This window comes from Furipterus horrens, unplaced genomic scaffold (genome assembly GCF_987537825.1).
Source record: "Furipterus horrens unplaced genomic scaffold, mFurHor1.1.pri manual_scaffold_3, whole genome shotgun sequence".
NCBI lineage: Eukaryota > Metazoa > Chordata > Mammalia > Chiroptera > Furipteridae > Furipterus > Furipterus horrens.
Genome location: NW_028327173.1, coordinates 48,705,783 through 48,711,483, shown reverse-complemented (window position 1 = coordinate 48,711,483; position 5,701 = coordinate 48,705,783). Strand labels below are relative to the sequence as shown.

General features: G+C 41.4%; 1 pseudogene; it reads left to right on the top strand.

The window, feature by feature from the left end:
- The first annotated feature begins 2,655 nt into the window (after positions 1 to 2,655).
- Positions 2,656 to 3,925, top strand: LOC150015060 (serine/threonine-protein kinase VRK1 pseudogene; annotated as a pseudogene).
- The last annotated feature ends 1,776 nt before the right edge of the window (positions 3,926 to 5,701 follow it).

Sequence of the window (5,701 nt, the reverse complement as noted above, 5' to 3'; positions counted from 1 at the left end):
GTGTAAATAAGTTATGTTTAAAATGCAGTAGGGAATCTTATCCAGCCCTAATACCTGAGTCATTTGTACTGTGAACTGTCTTATAAACTGAACAAACCTCCCACAATGGAACAATGAAATAGAAATTGAAAGAAAGAAGACATGGAGTCTTGATGAAACAAGATATTTTCAAAACAACTGATATTGTTTGCTACATTTCATCTTTTCTTTCTTTGATTAGCTCCACAAGCCTACAATATTCACCACACTTGTTCAATTAAGTTTTAACAATCCAACCTTCTCTATTTTCACCCTCTGCATCCTTCTAGAGCTATAAACAAAATAAGCCATCTTCTATTGGGAAGGATGATGAACTGCAAAGAGCATGGTGTCTGGGGTCAGAGAACCTGGGTGCCATTCTATGTCCTCCACTTCTCCCTGTGTCACCATCTCACCATCACACGTGACTTCACATTTCAAAGCCTCTTTTCCTTGTTTGAAACATGGCAATCAACACTTGAGAAAATGAAATCTGTTTCACTACCATGCCTTCCTTAGTTTATCGGAAAGGTTTCTCATAGTACATCCTCAGTCTTGAAGTCTCTACAGTAATTGTGGACAGTGGCATGAGGTTGGCGGAGAGGAGGGTTAACCTTGGACCTTGGGTATTATGCAATCCTAGCACGTTTTGTTTCACCTTGTAACATCAACCTCAGAATGTTTTCATAAAGTGCTATGAGACATTAAAGATATTAAAGTATATTACAATTACTTTGTTTTGAGAGTTTTCTAGGAATTTCACAATTATCTTCAGATCATTGGAAGCACTATGGGGATGGGGTGGGCACTCAGACTAGTGATGACCATCCTGCAATGTTCCTCAAATTTTCTTATATAAACTAAGAATTCAACTAAAACCTCTTCACTAACAACTCCATGTTCCAGCATCTCTGCCTGACATTTTACTCAATGTTTCCCTTTTCCTCGGCACATCACTGCAAAAGAGATGCAAATTAAGATTCTAACTTAATAAGTTTTCATAAACATTTACTAAGCAATTTATCACAATTCAGAGCACATAACTGAGTTGTTAATATTTGGTTTTCTACCATATAAAGGAACTATCGGCAATTCTACTGTACAGGTGGAAAAATCTGCAAGGTGACAAAGGTAATGGAGGAAAGGGGAGGGGGATGAGGGGGAGGAGGGAGGGGGAGGGAGAGGATCCTCCGAATCTCATAGAAGGTTCATTTTCAAGCTCCCAGTCACGCCCATGGGCCTGGACCAAGGCTGGACCCTGAGGGTGCGTCCTCTGCCCTTTTCCAGATGCCTTGCCTTCCCTTCCTCACGCACCCCTGGTTCTGTGTCTGGAGCTCAGCCTGAGCGCCCCCTCCCCTCCATGTAGCCAAATCTCAACCAACCCAGCACCCCAAGTGAACATCAACGCCCAGAGAGTGAGGATCTTGATGAGGAGAGGCCACCACTCAGGTTCCCCGGGAGAAGCGAAGCACTGAAGCCTGGGCATTTAGACACCCAGCTCGGCTCGTATCCCGGGGTTGCCTCCCCTCCACCCTACCCGACCTCCTAGTCACTCACCGCGCCTCGACTGCCGCGGGCCCGGGTCGGGGGCCAGGGCGGCCCCGGTGGCCCGGGTACTCTGGGACACACGTGTTGCGCTCCCCGAGGGCGCTGGGGGCGACCCAGTGTCGGCGCCCTCCTGCCGCGGGCCGCCGCGCCGCCTGGGAGACCCCGGGGGTGGGCGCTCACGCGCGCAAGTGCGCGCAGACCGGTCGAAGGGAGAGGGGCTGTAGCCTTGTGCTGCCGGACGCTGAGCCCGCCAACGCCTGCGGTTTCCACGTCGCAGTCAAAGCGGGCCAGGGACCCGTTCCGCTACTGTGGGCTGTGCCTGGTCGCCTTGAGCAAGGTAATTGTAATTCTCTCTTCACACCTCCGTTTCCCCTTATATAAAATGCGGAGAGTAAAGCCTATCTCTTAAGACAGGACTGAGTTGGCGTGGTGAATTGTGCACTAAAGTTGTGATGAGTACGACAAAAATCATATTCTGGGTTTTCACAGCCACAGAGAAGTGGCACTTTGTTGACACTAATTAGAGAACTTTTTCGGAGATGTTCTTCCTCCGTGCAGTCTGGAGCGCACAGCTCTTACCACACCTTAGGGCTGTGGTCTCCAAGGTGGGTAGAGCGCAGGGCTGGGGTGGGAAGAAAATATCAGGACTTTCATTTGTGTCTGCTATCTAAAAAATAAGACAGACGTGAACATTTAATAGGCGGCATGACACCGACCCTAAATGGCTCTATGTTCTATATGTTATAAGTTGGTTTCGGAGGGGAGAAGGAAAACTGCAGAATATGAAAAATGGGAGTGACAGCGGAGCCTTTATGACAATATTTCACTGAATACAGGAATCCATCAGCTAGCTATAAGATATCCATCTACCAGCAATAAATGAAAAGAACTGTCACATAAACATAATGCTTTCTTATCACTTAGAATATTTTAATTAAATTTTTATTTATTGAAGTATTTCTTTTAGATTTATTTAGACATGTATGTTTATTACCTATCACTCTTATGCCCTCATTAAAGAAAAAGGAAACTATGTATAAGAAAAAAATTGGTTAGGAGGAAGGCGGCGGTTCTGCGGCTCAGGTGAAAATGCCTCCTGTGAAAGCAGCTCAGGCCGGAAGGCAGGGTCCTGCGAAGAGACGTCTTGCCGAGCACTTTGCAGCTGGGGAGGTGATCACTGACTTGTCAAAGAAGGAGTGGAAGCTGGGGACACCCATAGGCCAAGGTGGCTTTGGTTGTATCTATCTTGCTGATAAGAATTCTTCAAAATCGGTGGGCAGCGATGCATCCTATGTTGTAAAAGTGGAACCCAGTGACAATGGACCTCTTTTTACTGAACTGAAGGTCTACCAGCGAGCTGCCAAACCAGAGCAAATTCAGAAATGGATCCGTACCCATAAACTGAAATACCTGGGTGTTCCTAAGTATTGGGGGTCTGGTCTACATGCTAAAAATGGAAAAAGTTACAGGTTTATGGTAATGGACCGCTTTGGGACTGACCTTCAGAAAATATACGAAGCAAATGCCAAAAGGTTTTCTCGGAAAACGGTCCTGGAGCTGAGCTTAAGAATTCTGGGCACCTTGCAGTACATCCACGAGCACGAGTACGTCCACGGGGACATCAAGGCCTCCAACCTGCTCCTGAGCTGCCAGAACCCTGACCAGGGGTACCTGGTAGATTATGGCCTTGCTTACCGGTACTGCCCAGAGGGGGCTCATAAGGAATACAAGGAAGACCCTAAACGATGTCACGACGGCACCCTTGAGTTCACCAGCATTGATGCGCACAATGGCGTGGCCCCATCCAGACGTGGCGACTTGGAAATACTTGGCTATTGTATGATCCAGTGGCTTAGTGGTCATCTCCCGTGGGAGGATAATTTGAAAGATCCTAACTATGTCAGAGATTCCAAAATTAGATACAGAGAAAATATTGCAGGTTTGATGGACAAATGTTTTCCCGAGAAAAACAAGCCAGATGAAATTGCTAAATACATGGAAACAGTGAAATTACTGGACTATGCCGAGAAACCTCTTTATCAAAATTTACAAGACATTCTTTTGCAAGGACTGAAATCTATAGGAAGTAAGGACGATGGCAAACTGGAACTGGGCATTTCGGAGAATGGAGGTCTGAAAACAAAACCTGTAACAAAGAAGCGGAAGAGAGAAACTGAGCAAAGCCCAGAAGTGAGCGTGGAAGACATGGCGTGCTCAGATGCACAGGCGGGGGCCATGCAGACCCGTTCAAAAGGGAGAAAGAAAGTCCAGAAGTAAATCGCATGCTGTGAACCAGTTTTCTTTTTTCCTTTCATTTGACTCTTTCTTCTTTTTCTATCTTAAGTGTTTTCATGTGAGTCTCGTGCGTAGAGGTAACAGGAAAATACCTGTGCCTTTGAAAAACAATTTTTTTATTAAATGCTTTGTACAATTTATTAAAGGCTAACTTACAAAACTTCAAAAAAAAATTGGTTAAAATATCCTTTACCTACATTCAGATTCCAACACTCTCAATCACTTTTTTGTTTCATTCAATATCATCCTCAGTATTATAGGAGTATTAATGAGGTAGCATTTCTTGAAAGAGGGTCCCATTAGTATCTCTGGGATATTCTTCCAGGCCATTAAAACAAATCCAGGTTTGCTGAGCATGTGCAGAGCCAACTACGTTACCATGATATTTGGGTAGTAGGCAAGTTAAGATGTTAAATTTTAACTTATGTGGACAATTGGATAAAAAAAATCTTTTAAATTGTAGAATTTTAACATTACTGTGTAGTAAGATGGTAAATGATTGTGAAAATTATTTTCAACAAAATTAAAAGAGTGATCTTAGTCAAAAGGGAGTTATAGTTTTTTTAATCTCTTCTACAAAACAGCACATATTCTAAATTTGCTGCTCTTTTCTGTAATGATATCTGTCTCTTAGTAGTATATTACCTAATATGTTTTTCTTAAAAAACAAAACAAAGCAAAACTAAGGCTTCTTTGTCCCTTCAAGGTAAAGTTAACATTTTAACACTGAACAAGAACTTGTAATGAAAAGAATATTTCAAAACATTCAAAATGTTGCCATTAGTGTGTATGTGTGGGGGGGAGTGGTTTGCTAAAAATTATATAAATTTTTCATCTACAAAAAATGCTTTAAAAACCTTGGAAACAATTTGCTATGCTGTTTCAATTTTTCAGTTGAGTAGTTCAGTGAATTTTTAACCCATTTGTTTACAAGTATGAAAATGCAGAAACTTCTGATTAGTTTGAAAGGACAATTGATCAATATCAGGAGTAATAAAATTATAGTATCCAAGTAATTAGCTTGTATAATTTATGGATTACCTTATTTTTCAATAATTTTTAGTGAGAAGAAAGGCTTTTATTTTGTTAATAATTATTCCAAAAAGTATTTTTCTCTTTATTTTAAAATTTAATGTTTTGTGTACACTTTACAATATATATATTGCAATATATATTTATTTTTATATATAAAATTCATATGTAAATGAAAACACAACTGAACATCTATTAGGATGTATTCTCAAATCCTCTTTTTCTGAGGGAATGCATAATCTAAAATGTTTATAGACTTGTCTATTAACTTTTAGTGCAGCATCTTACGAAATTGTTAATCCAGATGCAAATGGTGTTCCAAATGCATCTTAGCCATTTTCTTTAGGGCAACAGATGAGAGGTACTGGACTTGAATCTGATGTAAGGCAATCAAAACTAATTATGGAGTACAATAAAATGTAGGCAACAGTGACAGTCTTCTTTATTCTTTTCTTTTCCCTAGATGCAAATAAATCAGAAGATGACCAATCTTACATAAACATTTTTAGAAAAATTATCATCTTCTAAGTCGACAGTGTATCATTTGATTTAAGGTTTGAAATCAAGGAAATTCTGGTGCTAATAGTTACAATAACGGTTCTCTCATCCCCCTCTCCTCCTCTCAGCATAATAAGTTTTATGACTGAAAGGACCACATCTGCCTTGTTTGCTCCCTTATCTTCAGCATCTGGCACAGTAAGTGGCAAAGGACAGGTGCTCAACAAACATTTACTAAGTTGAAGTGACTTGTTCTGGAAAGGTCTCACTGTTTGGTCAACCAAGGTTACAGGTGGTGTTGAATCTTCAA